This window comes from Dipodomys spectabilis, unplaced genomic scaffold (genome assembly GCF_019054845.1).
Source record: "Dipodomys spectabilis isolate Male_0828 unplaced genomic scaffold, ASM1905484v1 ptg000110l, whole genome shotgun sequence".
NCBI lineage: Eukaryota > Metazoa > Chordata > Mammalia > Rodentia > Heteromyidae > Dipodomys > Dipodomys spectabilis.
Genome location: NW_024870787.1, coordinates 731,963 through 758,137, shown reverse-complemented (window position 1 = coordinate 758,137; position 26,175 = coordinate 731,963). Strand labels below are relative to the sequence as shown.

The following is a 26,175-nucleotide window of genomic DNA, read 5'->3' as shown; positions in this document are numbered from 1 at the left end:
TTATTAGTAGTAACTTTTTATTTTTTGTATCCCCACTCTTCACTATGTCTTGCCCATTTGCTATCCCTCCTTCCCATAAAACTTGACTAGATGAACTGGAAACCCACTTCTAGTAAGCCTTCTCCTTAAAAAGCTCAACATTAACTAACCTACCCCCTGGAAGCCCTGCTAAAAACTTTCAAAGGCCTGACTGAAACCAGACTCCTTCTGAAAGCCCTCCTCTGCTTTAGGGAAATCCCTCTTCTACTCCAAACCCTTCCTGGAAACCCTGCTCTGCACCACCAGAAACCAGGCCACATCAATATCTCCTTCTATGTCCCAACTTGCTGCAATAGACCCCCGCCTACACCAGGCTCCTCCCTCAAATCCCCACCTCATCCACCAGATGAAGTCCACCCCTAACTATTCTAGTCCCTCATAGTCGCATTGCTCCCATATCCTAGTACTTCCAAACTCCTCCCTTCCCTTTTATACCCCACCCCCAAACAGCCTTCTCACTCCAGCGCCCCCCCACACGGTTTCATCAGAAACTCAGCCTATAACTAGCCTACTTGTAAGAGACCAAATCTCTCAGACACAGACCTGAACCTACCTCTTCCCACAAAGCCCATCATGCTATACCAAAAACCCTTCAGCTCCCTATAACTGCCCTTGAAGCCCTGCCTTGCTTGGCCAGAATCTTCTCACACAGCCCATTTCCTGCCTTGAAAGTACAAAATGTCATGTCAAAAATGAGCTTTACAATGTCAGTGTGGGGCAGGGGAGGGGGGGAAGGACTGGGTGGGGGGGTAGAGGGGGGCTGGGAAGGGAGGTGAAGGGTAAACAAAGGAGGAGGATGCAATGCTTGGTAAGAAACGTATGCATTATCCTGCCCATGTAATTGTAACCCCTCTGTACAATATGTTCTCAAATAAAATAAAATTAAATTAAAAAAAGACAGCCCTGCTCCACCACAAGCCTCTCTACCTCCCACATCTACTCTCTCAATGCCTTGCCTTGCTCTCCAGATAATCCTGCCCCCTATTGGCTCCTCCCTCAGTTAGACATGTTACTCCACCAGATACACTGCCCAAAATTATCCTACACCATTGTAGCTCTTCCACTCTTTCTCAAAGCCCCTCCTCCAACTAGCCCCATGGCTCCAAACCCTGCCCTGCTCCTGAAAAACCCCACTAGAAAACCCCCACCACACTATGCCATTTCTGGACACCCACATTGCTCCACTGGAAACCACTGCACCATTTGCCCTCCCTCTTAAAGGCTCACTAGACTCAACTGTAAATCCCAGTCCCTCCATACTCCCTTTTGGAAGGTTGTTTTGCCCTGCTGGAAATCCTGTCCATAATCCATGTCCTGCCTTAAAACACTGAAATACCCATCCAATCTTACTCTTCTTTACGAAGTGTTGAAAGGCTACACCAGAAACCCCATCCTACCTAGTCTAGTGCACTGGATCTTATCACTGCTCTCACAAAGCCCTGGTCCTTAAAAACGCCTCCATACATTGTGACTACATCCTGCTCTGCTGGAAACCCCACCTCCACCCTAACACAATTCCCAAAGGCCTGCCATTCTCCATGAGAAACCCCGCCCCTTGCTAACCTATGTCTTCTGAGTACCACCTTGCCCTCTCAAAGCCACACCCTGAAAAGCCACTCCCTCATAGCTCCACATTCCTGCTCCAGAATCCCCATTTTCTGTCAACCTCTTGCCTCCATTCCCTGCCCTGACTTATGGGAAACCTCACCCTACATATCCCACAAGGGCTCACAGTGTTCCACAAAATCCCCTCCTCTAAGTAACCTCCTCCTTTGTAGCCTTATTCTTCCTTCTCAAAGCCCTGCCCCAAACAGCCTCCTCCCCAGTGACCCAACCTTCTTCCAATGAAAACCTGTCCACCTGCCAGCGTCCGTCCTAAGTCCCATCTACTCCACAAGAGACCCCTCCCCTAACAAGTCTAGTCCTTCCTGTTCCCTCCCTGATGTCTCAAAGCCCTACACACACTGGCCTTCACCCTCAAAGCCCTGTCCTGTTCCACCATACAGGCTGTGCCAATACCAACTCCTCCCTTAAACCAGACAGAGCTCCACCAGAAACCCAATATCACCTCACCTATGAAGGTCTCATCTAGTAATTTTTATAACAAATGTAATTTTGAACATATCTGGGGAAATAAAACTTCCTGCCTGCAGCTGGACTCAGTCACAGAGAAGGATATGTGCCTGTTTTTGATTTTTCAGCTAGTCCTGACAATGCAAAAAGTTCAAGAACTCAAGCAAATAATATGGACTAGAAGTATGGCAACAGTGGTTGAGCTGCTTGGTGCTATACAACAAAAGTCCTGTCTAGCAAGCAGAGAACTCCTGGATAGAACCCTAGTCATCCTCCTCTCTTCCACCAAAAAGCCTAAATAAGTTTGTTCTATTTAAACATCTAATTTCAAGGCCACTGACAGATCAGAGATGGTGACATTTCTTTAAAATCAGGTATTCAAAAGAGACAAAGTTATTTAGACTTGAAAGAATTGAAAAGAAAGGAAAATGCATGTGATTTTTGTTAGCTCCATAATTCTTGAAAACATAAAATGCATATATCCATGTATGTATGTATATACATGTAAGTAAATATATATGCAAGTAGTTCATCTCTTTTCTGTGTAACAAATGGTACAAATGAATCTGCACAATCACTACTCAAAGGCATGAATATACAAAGAGAAGGAGCAAAGAACTTGTATTTCAGAAATCTATGGCTAGACAATAACCCTGAAAATCTTTTACATCAGTTTGCATTTGTCAGTTACTGCAGTAAAGGGACAGTAAGGCAACAATGTGATATCAGGCAGAAGAAATAAGAGAAATGAGAGATGAGAGATACAAATGGTACAATATTCTTTCTGATGGGTAAGTAGAATTTCCAATGTGTGTGTGTGTGTGTGTGTGTGTGTGTGTGTGTGTGTGTGTATTACATTTTCTTCATTCATTTCTCATTTGAAGGGTATCTGGGCTGATTCAGTAAGCATGGTTGTGCTGAAACTTTAACTATATCCTGGTTTGTAAACTTTCAGGTAAATACCTAGGAGTACAGTTGATGGAAAATATGGAAGTGGGTAGTCAAAAGAGAGGTAAAGGGAGAAAAGATAGAATGAAGAAGAGGAATTGGAGGAACAGTAGAGAGGAATCCAGTAAATTTCCTACAAAATTAAGAAAAGTGAAGGAAGATTTTCAAAGAGGAGCGATGGATGAGAATGTTGAAAGGGTTGGCATTGATCAAAGTATACTGTATGCATTAACTGCTTTATTTAATGATAACTCAAAATAATGATTAAAAATCATGTCCCTAAAATGTTATGCAATTAGAGGCAAAGCATGAGAATGTGCACAGATCATCTCTAGGGTCTATAAATATTTTTTCGTTAGGATGAGTTTTAGAACAACAGTAATGATGCCTATCATCTGAAGAAAATTTAATGATTTCCAGCTATTTAACATAATCATTTTAGTTGATGTGGTTCAAGTGGCATTGGCTACCTCGTGACCAACGCTCTCAGATATTGAATTCAAGACTTGATCTTGAACATAAGTAAAAACAATCAATAAAAGTCAAGCACTTTCCCGGGCACTAGTAGCTCATGCCTTTAATTCTAACTTTAATCAGAAGGCAGAGATCTGGGGATCTCAGTTCAGTATCAGCTTGGATAGGAAAGTCTGTGCAATTCTGGTCTCCAATTCACTGCCAAAGAAAGCTGGAAGTGGATTCGTGGCTCGTAGCCTACAGAATAAAGCTCAAGAACAGAACCCAAGCCTTGAGTTAAAGCCTTAGAATAGTTCATATATATACACAAATGAAGTAAGTCTCTCAAGTTCTCAACCTTCAATTTCTCTAATCTTAACTCTAATCCTGGTCAAAACCCTAAGAGTTACTGTGATGATAATAGTAACCCAATCCTAAAATTAATGGAAATTACTCCAGTTTAGATACATCCTTACAGATACCCATTGTCTTTGAAATGATTTGCAATTTGCTCCAAATCCTACAGATTTCCTAACCTGGACTCTGAAATCTATCTTGTTCCCTATTAGGAATCATTAACCTCAAATTCTCATATCATGAAAAATACCATAGTTTCCATTGATCTTAATTTTTACTGAACTCTTGTATATCCAAAAAGAAGCTGCGGGTTTACTTAAAATCTACTCTCCTTCCAAACCCTAATGACATATCTAAACCTTACTAGAAACCTAACTCTAAATTTAACCCTATTGAACCCTGAATAGGAAAATTAGGGAAACTCTGTCGTTTTTGTTAAATTTCGCACTTACTTTACTTGAAAGTGTTAGTAGAAACTCAGTTTTACCTTAAAGCTTACCGTTCCCTAACCCTAAGCCTAAACGGAATTAGGAAAGTAAACCTAAACTTAGAACTAATGGCCTTTGGAGTCTAAAAGCCACACAAATACATTTGTTTTTATTCATCCTAACTTCAACTCATCTTTCTAAAAATAGTTTTAGTTTCACTCATTATCTTGTCTTTATTGTAACCCTAACCCTAACTGGAATATTGATGTTAACCCTCACCCAAATCATACTCTAATAGTAATATTATTAGCAGTTTTCTATTTCACATTCATCCTAATTCTAACTCTACTTGTTATTCTAAGATTTACTTTCACTTTGACCCTAATTTTTCCATTTTCCTAATGCTTACTCTAAGCCTAGCTGGAATTAAAAACCTAACTTTCACCCTAATGATAATCCAATTCTAATGTTTAAGAAAAATACTCTAGTTTTTAATGATTCTAATGAATATTCCAGTTTTCACTCTGGAAATGAGTTTCAGTTTGCCCTAATTCCCGCAAATTTTCTGACTCTACCTCGAAAGTTATGTTGTTCCCTAACATGAGCCATTATGTTACTTGTCTTCAAATTCTCTTACCAGGAAAATACTGTAGTTTCCATTGATTCTCCCTTTTCCTGAACCACTGTATCTGAAAACAGTTTCAGATTTTCTTACCATCTAGTCCATTACTTAATGCTAACTCTCAACATAAACCTGACTGGAAAACTCTCATTAATCACTACAAGAATGATCACTGAGGAATAAATATAATGATAATGTTCTAGTTACTATTCAGCCTCACATATTTGCTTTTACTTGTTAGTGAACACAATTTTATACTAAAAGCTTTCTTATTCATAACAGTAAATATAATCAGTAAATATAATCAAAAGAAAATACTGACCCTAATCATAATCCAAATTATATGACAATACTAACACACAAGTACACTAGTTTTCACTCATCCTTCCAAACATAGGTTACAATTTTTCCAATATCTTAGTCATTTTCTAACCCTAAACTTAATTTTTCTTAACTGGAACATTGAGAATAACCATCAGCCTAATTGTAAGTAGATTCTAATATTAAAATCAATACTTTAGTTTACATTCATTCTAATTCTTATCAGGAGTATATTAAAATTTACCTTCAATTTGACCCTCATTTATTTTCTCCTTCACTCCAAGCCTAACCATGGCTGGAATCCTAACCATAACCTTGACACTAATCGTATCCCAATTCTAAAATGTATGAAAAATGCTCGTTTTGTGCAAGCCTAACTGAAATTCCACTGGTAATTCTTGAAATAAATTGCAGGTTTTTGGTAAACCCTACGGAATTTTTCACTCTTAATTCTGAATGCATTTTGTTCCATAACAGGAATCATTATACCCATTGATCTCAAATCCTGATATTAAGAAATACATTGTACGTCCATTATCCCAGCTTTTCCTGAATTCCTGGAATCTGAAAAATGGGTTCAGCTTTACTTAATATTTAACATTTCTTTTTTTTTCTTTTTGTCGGTCATGGGGCTTGCACTCTGTACCAGGGCATGATTCCTGGGTACTTTAGCTCAAGGTCTGCATTCAACCAATTGAGCCACAGCACCGCTTTTGTGTTTTATGGTGGTTAATTTCACATAAAAGTCTCATGGACTTTCCTGCCTGGGCTACCTTTGAGCTGCGGTCCTCAGAAAACAGCTTCCTGAGTGGCTAGGATAATAGGTGCGAGCCACTAGTTTAACCCATTTCTCTATCCTCAACACCGGTTAACCAGAAACCTAATCCAAATCACATTCGGAATTTAACACCAAATGGTTAATGTAAGGAAAATTGTTTAGATTCTATTCAATCGCACATTTTTTTGTCTTCTACTTCTAATTGGAAAACTAAAATTTACCTTAAAGCTTATCCTTCCCTAACCCTAACTGGAACAAAAAAGTATCTCACACTTTAAACCAAATTATATCTGAACGTTTAAATTAACAGAGACTTGTTTTCATTCATTCTTGCCATTCATTCTTCTTAAAATATGTGGCAGTTTTACACAATGTCTTACATGTTTTTCTCATCCTAACTCCGCTCTAACTGGCACACCTTGACTAATCCTAAGCCTACATATAACCGAATCATCGTGCTAATAGCAAGCCACTTTTTTCATATTTATCCTAACTCTTGCTCAGCGTGTAGGTCTAAATTTTACTTGCATTTTGAACATAAATTTTTAAATGTTTTTTATTTCCTGTCAGGTTTTATTTTTTATTATTTTTTAAAAATTTTATTTTGTTGCAAAGATGCTTTAAGGAGGGATTAGTTACATGTATAAGGTAAGGATTACGTTTCTTGTTGAGCATTGTAACCCACTTCTTTCTTGTTCTCCCACTACCCCATCCCTCCCCAATTCCTTTACTCCTCCCTCCCCTTGGTGTAAACTTCATTTTCAACATAGTGTCTTGTGAGTATCATTGTTGCAATGGGTCATCCTTTGATGAACCTAAATTTTCTATTTCTCTAATCCTAATTCTAATTCTGGCTGGGATCCTAACCTTAACCATAATAATAATAATAGCTCAATTCAAAAGTTAACAAAAGATAGTCAGGTTTTTGTTATTCCTATTAATTCACTGTACATCTTGAATTAACTTGCAGTTTAGCTTAAATCTTCCAAGTTAGTTTATATGTGCATATATGAAGATGTAATTTTATGTGACTAACAGAAGATCTTTGGAGGAATGAGTAATGAGAAGGAAATAGAGGGAGTATAATCAAATATGTTTAATATATTATGGAATTGTCACTTCTGACAATTAATATCCATTAACAAAATAACTAAAAATTTATAAAGAACACTGCCTTCTAGTGTTCTTTAAGAGAGCCATGATCTGTCTTCTGAAAAAAATAAACTCGATAAACATTTTTTATACATAATTTTTATTTTTGTCCAATTATTTAACTTAATGAATAAAAATTTATCGAATAATATTCCATGACAAAATAATATAAAACAGTTACTTAGCAATTGTTTCAGAAAAAGTTATTTTCATGAGTTTTAGGAAACAGGATTGCTATTTTCCTACAAAGCAATGAATTAGTTTTACTAATCTATATTTGTAGTAAGTTTAGAGAACTTAATTGGCATGAAAAACAACTAACTCTACATCTTATTTCTTGAATGAGTGATATTTTAAACATTTTCTTTTATTCAAATAAATACTTAGGTTTATATTTCAAAATAAGTGCAATTTTATCTCATTTCAGAACTAGTACTTACCCTGCAATTAAATGTACTAGCATATTCAGGTATTTAAAAGCTAAATTTTTTATGTTTTATATGTAGCTCTACATATTCAGAATGACATGATTTTTTTATTCATAAATGTCTAACCTCAGATTTTTGCTTTACCAGTATAAATTGTCTCATGAGGTTGTAGTGAAAGATCCAGTAACCAGAGTGGTCAAAACCATTTCCGGAATTCTAAATTTTAAATCAAATCATTTTTAAGCTTTGATAATATCATTTATTGTCTCTTCAGATCAATTAAGCTAAAACAAATACTACTTTTTAAACATTTCACTCATATTGTAAAGAATATTAACATAGATCAAAAAGAGACTATTTCAGACTCACCATATTTGGTGATCTTAGTGGGAAGAATGTAGAGAGTAGAAGGTCCTTATACTCAATAAGTAGTTTTGCTTAAATTAAATCATATATCTGGATTTCCAATTTGGAGGTTAATCAAATGGAAACAGGAAAATAATAAAAAATATTTTGGGATCAACAGAAAAAGATATTTGTGCATGTACCACAGTTGCTTTATTAGTTTGTAGTTGAACACTGGACTTCGATTTATATCTTGGCTGTTGTTGTGAATAATGTGAATAACAATGAACTACAGATATATTTATGAGTTACCCAGAGAGAAATAATCACACGATTGGTGGGTCAGATGATATTTCAACTTTGGATGTCTTTAGAAAACTGCATACTACTTTCTACAATGAGAACACTAACCTGCATTTTGACCAAGAGTGTAGAAAATTTCCTTTTCTCCACAGTGTCGCCAGCCATTATTACCTTTTGAGTTTATTTAAATGGCAGGTTTTTACTGTGTGCAGTACCCAAGACTGGCCTTAGACTCAAATCCTTTTACTCCATCCTCCAATCACTAGGAATTACGAGCCTTTACCACCACACCTGGTTCCTTGGATATTTTTGATGAGAGTTATAATAGTTAAGAAGTAATATCATATAATAATTTTGAATTGCGTTTCTCTAATGACATCTGCTCACAAAGCATTAAGCCAGCATAGAAGTTGTATTAAATACAAATTTGTAAATCCACAGGCGATTTTCAGGCTTTTTGGAAAACATGTCTATTCAGAACTTTTGTCCATTTTTAATCAATTTTCTTGTTAATCTGATCTTTAATCTCCCTATAGAAAATCAATAATTAATTCATAGTAGTAGAAAGGAAAAAGATTAAGCAGCTCCTAACATTTTTAAATTTTTATTAACATGATATTTTTAAAATCATTTTCTGTTAACGCTTGAGAATATATAACTCAATGTAGTTAGACCTTTTACAAGGCTATATATATATTATTTATTTTACTTTGATTGTTCTTTCTAAAGGCTACATGGCTAATTTCACTTGGTTTCTTTCAGCCTCATGTTCTTCAGATTTCAAACTGAAGAATAAATGGAAGGAAGCAAACAAAAATTATAGTTCCCCTCATCTGATGATGCCTCTACAAGAATGAGGAAAGTGTTCATCCTTCTAAGGACCTATGATAGACTATCAAAAAGACATTTTATTCTTCTAGGTCTTCCTTATCTTTGCGATGTAACTTAAATGATGTAAAATACAACATACTGCTCAGATACTTTCATGTTTTATCAGTTTTGCATATTTTCATATGGATTTCACCTCAGTCTACAACATTCCCTCATCGTTCTGTCCCTGATATTTTTACACTATCATGACATAAGATAACCAGTTAGATTTACAGCATAAGAAGTTATACACCTGGCTTCCTTGGATGCAAAGCATGGTCAGTAGATATTACTTCTGGTTGCTCACACTACATGTAATGGTTTCTGTACTACTTATCATATTCTTTTTAGTATTTTAAAAAGAATGGTGGCTAAACTCAAAGCTCATTCATAGGTTTATGTTAAGTGTTTCACAAGTTTTATCCTCTTAATTCTTAAGATAACATTTGCTATAATGCTAATGATATTACCATTGTAGTGTTGGGAAAAATTGTAGTTAAAGACAGTAAGTGCATGGCCCAAAGACACACACAGTAAGGAAGGAAATGAGTCAAAGTTTCCAAAAATCTTTCAGCAATACCAAAAAGGTGGGTAAAATCTCTCCATTCTTTATACTCTCAATTCAATATTCATATTGCCCAAGAAATAATGGCATAGCAAGTATTGCCCATGGTGATTGTTTTCTGTCACATTTTGTCTTCAACACAGACTGCGTTGGTGACATTGGGTTATCATGCACAGAGCTGAGTTATAAATTGATGTCCGAAGACAGCCAAATTTCTTCTGTCCCACAGTTCGTTTCTTTTTTAAAAAGTACTAAAACTTTTAAATATCATCACTTTCTATCTTTTAACAATCCCCAAACGAATTATATTATCATAAAATCACTCCAAAAGGCTTTCAAATTAGATGATAAAACAGGCTCCCTTGAAGTAAATTTTCTTTTATTTTAAAAATTATTCTAAAAGCCTTGTTCTGGCTGGTCACACCTATAATCCTATCTACTCTGAATATTTGCTCAGGAGACTGAGATCTGTGGATAACACTTGGGAGCCAATCAGTGCCAAAAAAAAACACGTCATGAAATTATTTTTCAAAAAGTTTAATGAACTAGCAAAGAGCCAGGAATTGAAATGTAGCTTATATCGTAGCTAGATAGTAAAAGCCTAGCAAAACCTTGAAGACCTGATTTTAAACTCTCAGCATGCCAATATACATGCATGGCGTGTGTTTGCACGCATGCGTGTGTTTGATTGTGGGGTGCCGCACTCACTCACACACACACACAAACAGACCACACATTTATTCAAATTACCTTCATATCAGTGTTCTGCATTAATTTCTTTGTTAACGATATTATATGGGTAAAATAGAGGAAATAAACTCTTCCATCTCAGAGCATTTTATATGTTTTTTATTGTAATAATACTGCGCAGAGGGGTCACATTTACATGAACAAGGAAACTAGTATATTTCCTAACAATCATTGTTAACTCCTCCTTTGTATTTCCCCTACCATCCCTTCCCTCCCACCTCCACAAGTACACTCCCCTCACCCTTCCTTCCTACGCCTAAATTGTAAAGTTCATTTTTCAACATAGTGTCTTGTGCATCTCATTGTTACAATGGGTCAACCTGTATCCCTATTTGAGCATTTTTTCCCTTCCCTTCCCCAAATTAGAGAAGCATACATACAAGACATAAGTGCACCAACTTCAAATACAGAGAAAACAGGGGTTATAGCGTGGGGAGAAACATACAAAGAAACAAAAAAAATGACATCGCACATTATAAGTACGTTAGAAACAATAGCAAGAAACAAAAAAAAACACTTGTGTCCCTATCTTGGGGATCAATTTCTTTAACATCATCTTATCTGGATATATGCACATATCTTTTGAACTTTTCTGCTTATCCAAGACATATATTCGTTATTGAAAATAAGGGAAATCATGGGACCTATATTTATTTGGACTTGGCTTACTTTACACAATAATTTTTTTCCAAGTCTTTCCATTTCCTAACAAATTGGGAGATGTCATTCTTTCTGATGGAGGCATAGAATTCCATTGTGTATTTATACCACATTTTCTTGATCCATTCATCTAATGGGGGCATCTGGGTTGATTCCATATCTTAGCTATCGTAAATAATGTTGCAATAACCATAGTTGTGCTGGTAGTTTTAGTATGGTCTTGTTTATGATCATTTGGGTAAATCCCCAGAAGTGGACTACTGTGTCATAGGGGAGTTCATGTGGAGTATTTTGAGGAAACTCCATACTACTTTCCAAAGTAGTTGAACAAGTTTACACTCCCACCAAGAATGCAGTACGGTTCCCTTGTGGCCACATACCTTTCAGCATCTGTTGTAAAAAATATGGAACGCTCCACAAATCTGCATGTCATCCTTGCGCCTGGGGTGTGCTAATCTTCTCTGTATTGTTCCAATGTTAGTATATGTGATGCTAAATTGAGCACAAAACATTTTTTATATATAAAGTATAATTTTTATTGTTTTTATTAAACTAGACCATTCAACAAAAAGTAAGTTCAAAAGAATTGTTGTGAAATTTTAGAATCATTTATTTCTTACATAAGCACACATTTAAGAATAAAATCAAGATAGACATGCCAAAAACAAAATAATTCTGGATATTTATTGTTCAAGAGATGTGTAGGAGGAGGAATTCAATTATTCTATACAAGGCATCTGTCAAAATTAACATTGCAGAAAGTGGTAAGGTTTGTTAAAAGTTTTAATGTTTTAAATATGCTTACTTTGGGGATTTTGCTTATATATGGCAAAAAATAGGACTATTTGGCAAGTATAAAACTTTTCTATAAAGTATTTAATATTTATGGTAGCAGACATTAAGCATTAATATGTACATTTCAGAGTTTATGGAAACTTTATTAATGAGGAGTTGCAAAGCCTTTGTTTAAAGAAGCAGAGTGAAGAGTTAAGATTTTAACTACACAGTTTCTGTTAAAACTTTAGGGATTGCTTACTTTATTTGTTAGCAAGGAATAAATGATGATATAAGCCATAATGTACACATGTATGTTACTATTCACACACATACATATACACATGTATACGTGCACACACGGAGAAAGACACATAATTACAGCCAACATAAGTTTCACCAGTTGTTGAATATGCCTTAAACGGAATACTTGGAACAATATGTGTTGAAGATGTATTTGTCTCTAAGAGTTCTTTTACCACTCCTCTTATCTCTTAAAATTGGTAGTTTTAGAGAGATTTGACTTACAAAATGCTGTACAAGTGATAGCAAGTCAATTGGGTATAAGTCATATGGTGTCTCCCTTCTTCTCATGGAATTCTTAGTCTTGTAGACACTCTCAACAACCAAAGTAGCAAGAGAATACCCTGGTAAAGAGTAAAGTTATAAGGCTTTAAATAACATCTTTACTTGAGCTCTTTTTCCAACAGCCAGCATGAATTCCTAGGCAGATGAGTGAATCCTCAGAAAACTGGACTCTACATATACATTTAACTAACCTATGTGAAAATTCCTATGAGAGAAATGCTGACTGAGGTCTTGCTGATTTCCTGGCCAAGAAATTAAGAAAAAAAAAGAAAATATTTTTAATGTTTTAAAGTTTGAGAGTAATTTGTAACCTGTCAATAAATGTGTAGAACACAATTATACCAACTGACAAAAAAATGATGGCATTTCATTTATGTGCTCTTGGACTTGGCCAGTGATTTTAGATGTGTCTATAGAAGTAGAATCAGCATAAATCAAGCCAGCATTTCTTCATTTAAGATATGAGGAAAGGATACTGGTTGACCCATTGTAACAATGAGATATACAAGACACTCTATCAGAGGATGGGTGAAGGCGGGAGGTGGGGAGGTGTGAAGGGAAGGGATGGTAGGGTAAAAACAAAGGAGGGGGTAACAATGCTCAATAATAAATGTACTCATTACCTTACTTATGTAACTGTAACCCCTCTGTACAGTATTTATAATAAAAATATATATTAAAAAGATACAAGGAAAACTTGTGTCCATATATGAAGTGGTATTTGTCACTCAATATAAGTAAGGTATTGGTTTTAGGACCACAGGCTTATTACTTTGGATACTCAAAATCTCTACATGAACACAGTATATTATTTACATTAGAACCTGCCCACAAGCTAGTGCAGTATAATTGCTATGAGAATTTTTACTACATTCTATATTTGTAATGAAACTAAAAGTATATGCACTATCAACAGATACAAATTTTTTCAGATAAATTTTGTATGCAGTTTGTGGATGGAATTTGGAGAACAATTTTGATAAGCACAAATTTCATCAAAAAGACCAGTCTGCAAATTATTTATTTTTGGGGGGGAGGTCTGGTCGTGGGGCCTGAACTCTGGGCATGGGCGCTGTCCCTCAGCTCTTCAGCTCAAGGGAAGTGCTCTACCACTTGAGCCACAGTGCCACTTCCAGCTTTTTTCTTTTTGCTTATGTGATGCTGAGGAATCGAACCCAGGGCCTCATGCATGCAAGGCAAGCACTCTACCACTGAGCCACCTTGCCAGCCCCCAGTCTGCAAATTGTAAAAAGGAGCTAATACAGCATCATTGAATAGTATGGAACTCCAAGGAGAAGTACTTGGATTGAGACAATATCAGAAAGTGTAACAACCCAAGGACATTTTAGAAATGCAGCTGCTAGATTTCTCATGTAGAGCTTTCATAACAGTTTGTGAAGCACAAATCAGATCCTCACTGAAGTGTAGATGGTTTTCCGTCAACTTTCTGTCATGATCAGTCATTATCAATCAACATATAGCTAATCTTGAATAATCCTCTAATAAAATGTTGATGCCGTGTTTATATGCAGAAAACATCGGAAGGCTAACTTGTTCCAATTAGGATAGTCTGTATTCTATGATCCATCCGAGAGAAAACTAGGTAAGCATCCATTTACAACCTTCTGAATAATTCTGATTCTGCCCACATCACTTATCTATCCATACATGTGCCCTAGTGAAACGATTTTAAAAGAATTTATCATTTAAATTTAAATTTAGGGTTCCGGGAAGATAGCAGAGGAGAAGCTGGAAGCTAAACAAGCTCTCATATAGAAAGCAGTATTAGTGCTCCAGTGAAGAGTCCTAAGCCAGAGAAGCACACCAAGTGTGCCAACACAGTACAGAGAGTTAGGCCAGAGAGGAAAAATCCAGTCAAGGAGACAAATCTGAGCACTTGCCAGCAGCCGGGGCTGCTGTGGTGGGGGCGGTGGTGTCCGTAGCCACCATACCTGCAACACAGAGAGTCTAGGACAAAGGCGCCAAATGCAGCAGGAGAGAGGATTCTACTCAACACCAGCAAGAACTGACAAGGAGCAGATATCTTCATTCTTCAGATCGCCGACTAGAGATGACCCAGGAACCAGACTCCTGTTTGAATAGAAGCCTGACTTCCTCATTCCTTCTCAGAGAGCAGAGAAAGGAGGCCACCCCTCCCTGCCCACTACTAGAGATCTCCATCTTTGATAGTGGCAAAGGCGTGGCTGAGCATCTACCTCCAACTCAGTCCTTGGATGAAAACAAAAAGTCATTTAGCAGGTCATAGGAAACTAACCTGACCTGCCAGGCTCAGCTCCACCCAGAAGAAAGTCACCCAGCCTGGGCCTGTGCCAGCCCCAGGAGTGGTTTTCATCACTGGGTAAACAGAGCCAGAAGCTGCCCCTCTCTACAGCAGCCTAGATAATCAATTGAAATTCAGTAACATTAAACATTGAGAATGGCTCCTGGGCTGGGCTCTGTGACTGCCTCAGATGCTAGCCCCTCAGGGAAAAGCTACTGTTTGCTAAAAGACCTCAACTCTACCCAGAACCTAGCCCCACCACAGAATCTCCAAACTAGAAGAAACAGCCATCACCCTCTTTTGTGATATTCAAAGCAGATCTCCCTCCCATTGAAGTAGCCTGGGAGGTAGATGACAAAATCCTAGGTAAAGCAAAGCATTTTTCTGCCTGCTCAAACAAACTGACTTAAGAAAACAACCGAGCTACAGGAAAATCAAACACCACAATCAGACCAGAGACTCCAACAAGAGACTGGTAATGGACACAAGGGAGATACAGGATCTTCCCATCTCACCCCCAAAAAGCAAAGAACTCTTTTTTTGGTACATTTTATTAAAATTTTTTTAACATTTTTAATTTTTAACTTTAAAAAATGTTTTCTATTAACTTTTTTTTCTTCTTCTTATAATTTTTATTTTAGGGGTATGTGTGTGTGTGTGTGCTTTTTTTCATATTTGTTTAGCTCTACTGACCTTTTGATCATTTTTTCCTTTCTTTCTCATTCTTTTCACTTTTTCTTCTCTTTCGTTCTTCTTTGCATGATTTAATCGCTTTTCTGCTCATTCTCAGATATACCTGTAGTCAATTATTAGACCTTATCCCCCATTGTATACACACTTAATCCAGAAAATTATTACTGAATTCAAAACCTTTTAGACTTTCCTTAATAGCCGTATTACCTCTATATACCTATATAAAATTTTACACATTTTTATTTTGTAATTTTTCACGTCTCATTTCTATTCCTCCCCTTCTCTTATCCTATTCCTGTCCTTCGCTGAACATTACGTTTTTAATTTGCATAATTTTAAGTGTTTCACTTTTTAATTTTTAATTTTTTTTTTACTATTTTTCCTTGTCTTTATTTCTCTTTCTTTTTCCCCTCGTCTCTACTATCAATCTATCCAACCTATTTCCTGCTTTGAGATTAGGACTAAGTTAGCTCTCCCTCTACCTTTCCACATCCATCTATTCCTATTTATACCCATATCTCTCACTAAACCTAATAACTTCTTGTTTGCCAAATTCTTCTTTGTGGTTCGTAGCCTATTAATACATAGTTGTTTGATGTTGAAAAGTATATCTGTTGAACTAGATTATATCTGCAGGCTTTGTACTGTGCAACTACAGACTTTGTTGATGCTTGCCTTAAGATAGTTTTCTAGGACCAAACTGGTGTTACTCTCATCACAAATGGGCAGAATAAGCCGGAAAAACACAAGAAAACTGGCAAGTCCGGGTAACTCAACTCCACTCATGATAATCAGTGGACAGAACAGATAATGAATAATCCAGAAGAGAGCTCCCAAAAAGCTCTACAAACACTAATGGTAATTATGGTAAATGAAAAGATTGAAAACCTGCAATGGACTCTGTGTGATCATGATAGGGAGAGAGAGGAGGCAAGCCAAAGATCAAAACAGGAAGCTCATGGGCATGAGGAAGCTACTCAAAGATACATAAAGGAATTGCCTGAGCAGTTTGATTACACTCAAAAAGAAATAAAGGAATTGTGTGAGCAGGCTGAGATCAATCAAAGAGAACTACAGGAATTGCATGAACGTGAGGAAGCTAATCAAAGAGTAATACAGAAAATGAGAGAGCAGGATGAGAATAGACAGAGATCACTAGAGGCATTCATGCAATCCATAAACAGAGAGCTGAAAGAAGTCAGGGAGTCCACAAAGGGAATGCTGAATGGATCCCAACAGAAGAAGTGGGAGTCCAAGGAAACCATAACTAATCAACTAAGTGATTTGAGAATAAACACTGAACACTAAATTAAGGAAGTAAAGAATTTCATACAAGATCTAAAACAAAGATCCAACAAAGAATTTGAAGCCATAAAAGCCCAACAACTATAAGGAAATAAAAACAAGTAGAAAGTCTGGATAGTGGAATAGACCATGCAGAAGACTGAATCCTGAGGATACAAGACAGCCTAGATATTATAGAGAAAGAACATACAACCATCCAAGACAAATCCAAGAAATATGATAGATCTATTCAACATTCAACTCTTGGAAGACACCATTACAAGGCCTAATCTGAGGAAAATGGGTGTAGAGGAGCACCTAGAGCCAGAAGTCAATGGTCTAGGAAATTTGTTTAACAAGATCCTAGGAAAGAACATCCCAAACATGCAAAAAGATAGGCCTATTCAGATACAAGAAGCTTTTAGAACTCCTAATAGACCAGACCAGAACAGGATATCCCATTGTCACATTATAATATGCACAGGATCAATTCAGACCAAGGAAAAGATCCTTAAAGTTGTTATGGAGAAAAGATCAATCACCTGTAAAGGGAAACCAATTAGAATCACCTCAGATTTCTTAGCAGAGACAATCAAAGCAAGAAGAGCCTAGAATGATGTAAGCCATGCCCTAAAGACAAACACGTGTCAACCAAGAATAATTTTCCCAGCTATACTCTCCTTAATAATCGGATGTCAAATAAAACACTTCCATGGCAAAGAAAAATTGAAACTATATATCTCTACCAAACCAGCCCTACAAAAGAATCTTAAAGATGTCCTACACAGAGAAAACCAACAAGACCACAATAAAGGCCAAGAAACAGCACCCAAACTGAGAATCCAAGAACCATAAGAAGAACACAGTTGCGGCAGCCCCTAACAAGTTGGATAAAATGGCAGGAACTCCCAAATACCTCTGAGTTCTATCTCTCAACATTAACGGACTTAATTCTCCAATTAAGCAACAAAGTGTGTCTACTTGGATTAAAAAGCAAGATCCTTCTATCTACTGCCTTCAGGATTCACATCTTGGCCACAAAAACAAACATTTTCAATTATAAAGGCTAGAACAAAATCTACCAAGCAAATGGTCCCCATAAACAAGAAGGATTTGCAATCCTAATATCAGATAAAATAGACTTTTAATTAAAATTAGTGAAAAATTCGGTACATACTAATTAAGGGATTACTCCTTCAGGAGGATATTACAATTCTAAATATCTATTTGCCAAACAACGGAGCACCCAAATTTATCCAAGAAACACTATTTTCTCTCAAATCCCACATAGATCCAAAGACATTAATTGTTGGGGACTTTAACACAGAACTTTCCCCACTAGATAGCTGAATTTCGCAAAAACTCGATAGTGAAAGAGCAGATATAAAAAACTGCATAAACCAAGCAGATTTAACAGACATCTACTGAATATTTCACCCAGCAGCATTAGACAATACGTTTTTCTCCACAGCAAATGGAACATTTTCCAAAATAGACCACATTTTAGGCCACAAAGCAAAAACTTGTCCAAATTCAGAAACATTGAAGTTATACCGTGCATTCTCTCAGACCACAAGGGAATAAAATTAGAACTCAACACCAAAAGCCACCAAAAAACGTCATGTAACACATGGATCCTGAACAACACACTACTGAATCACGAGTGGGTCATGGAAGAGATTAGAAAGGAAATTCAAATGTTCATGATATTCAACAAAAATGAACACACCAACTTGTTGTGTCCCCTGGGACACAGCAAACGCAGTATTCAAAGGCAAGTTTATACCTCTGAGTTCCTACATCAACAAATTGGAGAGATGTGAAACCAATTTAATGAGACATCCGAGCCTCCTTGAAAAAGAGCAGAAAGATAAACACAATCCAGTAGATGCAAATAAATAATTAAAATTAAATCATAATTAAATGAATTGGAATGCAAAAAAAAAAATAGAAAGAATCAAGAAACCAAAGAGTTGAGTCTTCAAAACATTTAACGATATTGACAGACGCTTAGCAAACTTATCAGAAAAAGAAGAGAACACACCCAAATAAACTCAGAGATGAGAATGGAAATATCAGAGAAACAACTAAGATTCAGAACATTATAAGGGAATGCTTCTAAAACCTTTAAACTAATAAGTTTGAGAACCTGGCAGAAATGGACCTTATCCTAGCAAATACTGACATGCCGAAACTAAGCCAAGATGAGTCAAACTATCTTAAAAGGCCTATACCAAGCATTGAAATAGAGCCAGCAATAAGAGACCTCCCATCTAAGAAAAGCCCAGGACCAAATGGTTTTACAGCAGAATTCTATAAGGCTTTCAAAGCAGAGATCACACCAATACTCCTCTAACTCTTCAATGAAACTGAAAGAGAAAGTTCACTAATGAACTCATTCTATGAGGCCATCATAAACCACATCCCAAAACCATGAAGGACCTCATCAAGGAAAGAGAACTATAGACCCATTTCGTTTATGAACATTGATGCAAAGTTTCTCAACAAAATTTTGGTCACTTGACTTCAACAATTCATCCAAAAAATCATACATCAGGGTCAAACAGGATTCCTTTCAGGGATGCAAAGCTGATTTAATATATGCAAATCAATTAATATAATTCATCACATCAACAGCAGCAAGGATAAGAATCACACGGTCGTCTTGATAGACGCAGAAAAAGCATTCGACAAGATCCAACACCCCTTTATTATGAAGGTTCTGGAAAAATTAGGAATCCATGGAACATTCCTCAATAAAATAAAGGCTGCATATGACAAACCTATAGCCATCATTTTACTTAATGGTGAAATACTCAGGAATGAGACAAGGATGCCCACTCTCTCCACTTCTCTTCAATCTAGTATTTGAATGCCTAACTACAACAATAAGACAAGGTGAAAATATAAAAGGGATCCAAATAGGGAAAGAAGAAGTAAAACTCTCCCTCTTTGCAGATGAAATGTTCTTGTAATTAAAGAATCACACAGAGTCCACTCCAAAATTACTCAAGCTGATTCAAAACTTTGGCAAAGTAGCAGGGTGTAAAATTAATCGTCAAAAATCAATAGCTTTTCTGTATGCCAACAATAAGAAAAGTGTGGCTGAAATTAGGAAAGCAACTCCATTCGTAATAGCCCCACAAAAAATAAAATACCTAGGAATTAGCCAAAGAAGTGAAGGGTATCTATGATGAAGAGTTTAAAAAACTGAACAAAGAAATCAAAACTGAACTTAGAGAGTGGCAAAAACTCCCATGCTCCTGGATTGAAAAGATCAACATCGTGAAAATGGCAATATTTCTGAAGACTATCTACAAATTCAAGGTGATACCTATCAATATTCCAACCTCATTCTTCAAGGAAATAGAACAGGCAATCAAAAAATTCATATGGAACAATAAAAGACCCTGAATAGCAAAAAATGATCCTTAACAGAAAGAACAGTGCTGGAAGAATATTAATACAAATTCAAATTCAACTACATAGCCATAGTAATCAAAACAGCTTGGTACTGGCACAAGAAAGACCTCAGGACCAATGGAATAGAATTGAAAACCTAGAAATGAACCTACAGAACTATAGCCATCTAATCTTTGATAAGGGAGCTAAAAAATAGAATGGAAGAAAGACAGCTTCTTCAGTAATTGGTGCTGGCAAAATTGGTAAACAACTTGTAGAACACTAAAGCAAGACACATATGTATCACCCTGAACCAGAATCAACTGTAAATGGATCAAAGACCTCAGAGTCAAAGCAGACACTCTGAAAACATTACAGGATGGAATAGGAGAAACCCTAGGTCTTGTTGGCTAAGGCTGAAATTTTCTTAGTAGAGACCTGGAAACACAACAAATCAAAGAAAGGTTGGACAAATGGGATTGCATAAAATTGCAGAGCTTCTGCATGGCAAAGGACATAGCTAGCAAGATTAATAGAAAGCCTATGGATTGGGAGAAGGTCTTCACTAGCCATAAAATGGACAAGGGTCTCTTATCTAAAATATACCTGTAACTCAAAAATTAAATCTCCCAAAAACAAATCTTCAAAGAAGATAAATAAGTGGGCTAAAGACTTAAAGAGAAAGTTCTCTAAAGAAGAAAGAAGGATGGCCAATAGACAAATGAAGAAATGTTCAACCTCCCTAGTCATACAAGAAATATAAATCAAAACAACATTGAGATACCACGTCATGCCAGTTAGAATAGCAAAACTCAAGAACTCTAATAACAACAGATGCTGGAGGGGATGTGGAAAGAAAGGAACATTACTGTATTGTTGATGGGAGTCTAAACTTGTTCAACCAGTTTGGAATTAATTATTGAGGTTCCTCAAAAATCTTCACATAGAGCTCCCCTATGACCCAGCAATCCCACTTTGGGTATTTACCCAAATGTTCACAATCAAGACCACACTAGAGCTTCTAGCACAACTATGTTTATTGCATCATTATTTACCATAGCTAAAATATGGAATCAACACAGATGACCCTTAGTAGATGAGTAGATCACGAAAATGTGGTATATGTACACTCTGGAATTCTATGTCTCCATCAGAAAGAATGACATTGCTCCATTTGTTAGGAAATGGAAAGATTAGGAAAAAAAATATATTAGGTGATGTAAGCCAGGCCCAAAGAAACATTAAGTGCCATGTTTTCCCTTATTTGCAATAACTAGTATATATCTGAGACAAACAGAAACTGTCAGACAAGTTGATGTTAGGGAAATGAAACCTAAGATATATATTCAATTGTTTATTTTTCCTGTAATGCGATTGTTTCTAACACATTTATAAGATTATTTCTTTTTTGCTTTGTATGTCCCTCCCCCACTGTAAAAAACCCTGCTTTCACTGTACTTGATGTTGTTATAATTTGTGGAGGGGAAGGGAAAAAGCAAATCGTTTAAATAATAGGGATACAGTTGGACCATTACAACAATGAGATGTACAAGTCATTATGTAGAAAACAAACTTTAAAATTTTGGTGGGGGGCGGAAGATTGGTTGGGGAGCGGGTAGAGGACAGGAAGTTATGGGAAGGGGAAGCAAAGGAGGAAGCTACCATGCTTGATAAGAAATGTAGTCATTATCTTGCCCATGTAATTGAAACCCCTTTGTACAGTACTTTCACAACAACAGCAAAACAATAAATTTAAATATGGAATCAAATTAGTTCCAATAATGCATTGCATTAAGGTATGTAGAAATAACTGAGAAACTTAAAGGTGCATAAGATTTTTTTTATTGGAAATGAAGGGATATTGGAATTTGGTTCTCTACATTTTAAGCAATTTGCTTAAAAGAATAGGCAAAATAAAATTTACATTTTCAGCAGACTTGACACGCTAAATTTTGTAAATTGAAAGGGAAACAAGCCTCAACAATATGCCAATTCTCTTCTTATTAATCTCTAAAGGTTTATGCTTCTGGTCTCTGAATATTAAAACTTCAAAAAATTTATGTTTAGTTAGTTGTGCAAAGGGGTTTTGCTTCATCAGGTCAGTGTTGAATAGAGTGTATGTGCATTTCAATATACAGTGCATCTGGATTATTGTCAAACTTCACATTTTTCTTCCTTCCCTTACCCCAAATCCACCTATCCCTTCATGTTTCCTACTTATATTCTGACATGTGTACATTGAATGTTATGAATGTATTAGTCCACCATTTCCATCTCTGTTCTTCTACTCTACTCCATTTTAGCCCAGATCCCCTTTTAAGACTTGTTTCAAATTCACGGTATTTTGTTAGATATCTCTACTTTGGCATTTGGCTATGGGCTTGCCACATCCTCTCTTCCAGGTTTGACCTACATAAATGAGTATATTTCTCCACAAAACTAATCTCAGAATGACTAAGATAGATCTCCTTTACTATTCACCTTCTGTCCTAAATTTAGAATTGGACTTTCAAGGCCATCCAATAGAGCATTTTTATTCTCTACACACTGAAGTTGGAAGGGAAATAATTTCCATGCTCTTAGCATTATGTTATCTATCATGAATTCCCATCGCTTATTTCAGAAGTCTAAATTTAAAGTCATATTTTCTGAATTATATTCACACAGTATAAGTGAATATCAAGGGTAATTTACCTAGTATTGGAAGTTTAGGGACCATCTTCAATTTCTGATGATAGAAGCAGGAATCAGTTTTAATTTTCAGTTTACACTATGTAGTGAGCCCTGTAGTCTTCTAAATTTTCGATAAATTTCAAATTACTTTCTGTTAATAATTTAAAAAGTTTTATTTCAGTATTTGAAATGCTGCTCCAATTATTTTAAAAGTTTCACAATGAGTTAGACTGAACTTTTTACTCCCATGTTCCCCACTAGTTCAGGTTACGTCTCCTTTCACTTTATTTTTTTTGAAACCAAGGGATGAGGGTAAACAGAGGGATGATCATTACTCAGATATCTCCTTCTTCTTCTGTTTCTGCTTTTCTTGTTGAGAGGAAGACTGGAGAAGGGAACAAGATTAATGCTTGACTTCACCATACAAGGGAGCATTCCTGGCATGTCAATTATTGTTTCTCCGAATCACTTAAATTGCTTCCTCTTGCCTTCTCTCTGACAGTAACCTAACTGTGGCTTCCTTGGTGCAGAAGGAAGCACACTTACAGGTTATTACCCGTAAACTGGTATTTTATATCCCAGCTTACTAATACCAAACATAAAAGCTTTGGCTAAATAAATGCAAAGGTACTGATTGTCCAACAAAACCTTAGTGAGGAGTAGACAATTCTACTCAGCTACCCGGTCCTCTCGTATCCTCCCTTCCACTCCCCTCCCCTCATTTAAACTCCCTTCCTTTCTTTTTTCTTTGTGTCTCTCTCCTGCATATTCATCTCTAACTTTTCTCTTTTTCTCTTCCAGTAGCAAGTGCTTAGGTTTATCAGACAACACATAAATAATTGAACAAATGTTTTTTTCTCCTCTTTTTGTGATTTTTTTTTATTTTTAAGAAGTGAATTCTAGCACAGCAGCAGTGGCTTACACCTAGATAGTTGGTAGGTTCAAATTTGACAATTGCAATTCGAAGCTATTCCAAGTAGATAAACCTAAGAGATTCTTTTCTCCACTTGTGGTAAATGGAAGAAGTGAAGGTGTGGCTCAGGTGGTGTAGAGCAAACATTGAGAATTAAAGCCCAGATAGAGGTCAAGGCCAGGAGTTCAAACCCCAGTACCAGAACAATATTTTTTAAAAAATGGGTCCTTTGTCTTTGAAAAGGGATATTTCTCCAAAAAGTCATACCCAGGACAATTTTCAAGGTCCAAGACTCTTTTTCAGGCTCTTTCACATCTTAAACTAATTCCTCTAATTGATTTATATTATTTAAAATGGGAGTCACACTTCATACTATAAAGTATACACATTACTGAACAGTTCTTACCATTTTTAATGTAAAGGAAGCATGAGAGAAAAATTCACCTCATTTGGGTGAGTTAGGTTTGACTCACTGACAGACTTTTGCAAGTAAATGAGGGTCTGTTTACATGTAAAGAAGTTTATATAGATGGTTTTCTAGGAGAGAGAACAAACTACCTTTTTCCAAGTTTGAATCAGATTAAGTTTATTCCTGATATGGTAAGGAGAAGCTCATCTCATACAACACTATGCAGACAGTAATTTCAAAAATATTAAAAACCCATGACTATGTTTTTGAACAGCTAATTTGTCACAAACAAAAAACAGTTTACTGAGCCAAGAAAATATAAGTTAGAGCAATAGGAACTATGTTAAATATGGTTAATGGTTGAGTGATATGTGTAAAAGAGTTCTGTAATCACAACTAAACTATAAATTTTTTCATCATGTCCCTAAAAAGAATCTGTAAGATAGGCCTTGCTAAATCTGTCATAGAGGGTTGTGTTTATGCCATTGTCAGGTTTGTTTAGGGTCCAATATCTTCCACTGTCGCTTGGGTTGCAAACTGCTCACACCACATGCATTTTCTGGAAACGCATGCTGTCTTGCTAGGCACCTAAGGTATTTTTGTGCAACTGTGAATAGTTATTGTTTTTCTTCTTGTAATTATACCTGTCAGTGTGAAGTCCATTCATGATAAGAATAATAGTTTCTGTACCCTTTGTTCCACTAACAAATCTCAGATATAAGCATAGTCGGGTGCCCGTGGCTCCTGCCTATAATCCTAGCTATTCAGGAGGCTGAGATCTGAGGATCATAGTTCAATGCCAGCTCAGGCAGTAAAGTCCATGAGATTCTTATCGCCAATAAACTACCAGAAAACGGGAAATAGCGCTATGTCTCAAGCGGTAGAGCTCTTGCCTTGATCTGAAGAGTACTTGGACAGCACCTAAGCCCAGAGTTCAAGCCCCACGACTGACCAAAAAAAAGTATCTATCTATCTATCTATCTATCTATCTATCTATCTATCTATCTATCTATCTATCTATCTATCTATCTATCTATCTATCTATCTATCTATCTGTCTATCTGTCTGTCTGTCTGTCTGTCTGTCTGTCTGTCTGTCTGTCTGTCTGCCTGTCTGTCTGTCTGTCTATGTGTCTATGATGAGATGAATTACATTTAAATATAAATCAATATTTGTGATAAACATTTAAAATATAAGTAAATATATGATGTATTTATAATATATACATATATTTACATATATAAGATCATATTATATCTGTATGTTGATAAATATACTTTTAATTTATATCCAAAGAGTACATCTGAAGATTTTGGGGAAAATGTAGAGTGTCTAAAGGCTTACTACTGACCCACCTTACTTTCAATCATTTTATCCACTTACTACAATGTCTGGAGTACTAAGACTGAATGATTATGAAACAGAGTTGTTGTTTTATTCCTTACGATTTTGGATTAGAAACATCTACTTACTTGGTATAAAACCTACCCAAATGTGATCTTGAAATCACACTCCACAAACTGGACATTTACATCAATTTAGCAACTTACAGGTCTCAAACTTTCATTTGAATCGTGTATCTCACATACACTCAGTTTCCTTTGAGTCAGCTGCATGTACAAACATGCCTAGATTTTCATCCTCACATACATCCCCATACTCACATGACATACTAAAGGTAACATTGTAATAAAAATAATATATATATATATATACTGAAAAAGAAAACCTTTGCAAATGTAATTATATTTTATTTTTAAATACAATGCATTATTGAAATACTGATGAAAGAGCAGCTGAGAGATATTTCTTTTTTTTAAATTTTTATTTATTTTTTATTGTGAAAATGCTGTATAGAGGGGTTACACTTAGATGGGCAAGATAATGAATATATTTCTTATCAAGCATTGTAGCCTCCTCCTTTGTTTCCCCTTCTCATCCCTTCCCACCTCCCCCCACCCCTCACCCAGTCCTCCCCCCCCCTGCACCAAAGTTGTAAAGTTCGTTTTCAACATGACAACTTGTACTTCTCATTGTTGCAACGGGTCCACCTGTATCCTTATAGT

The 26,175-nt window shown here is 36.2% G+C and overlaps 1 non-coding gene across 1 annotated transcript; it reads right to left on the bottom strand.

The window, feature by feature from the left end:
• Positions 1-11,490: 11,490 nt before the first annotated feature.
• On the bottom strand, positions 11,491-11,597 carry LOC122114777. The gene has a single exon (XR_006148644.1). It is a non-coding gene; the product is annotated as a U6 spliceosomal RNA (small nuclear RNA).
• Positions 11,598-26,175: the final 14,578 nt, after the last annotated feature.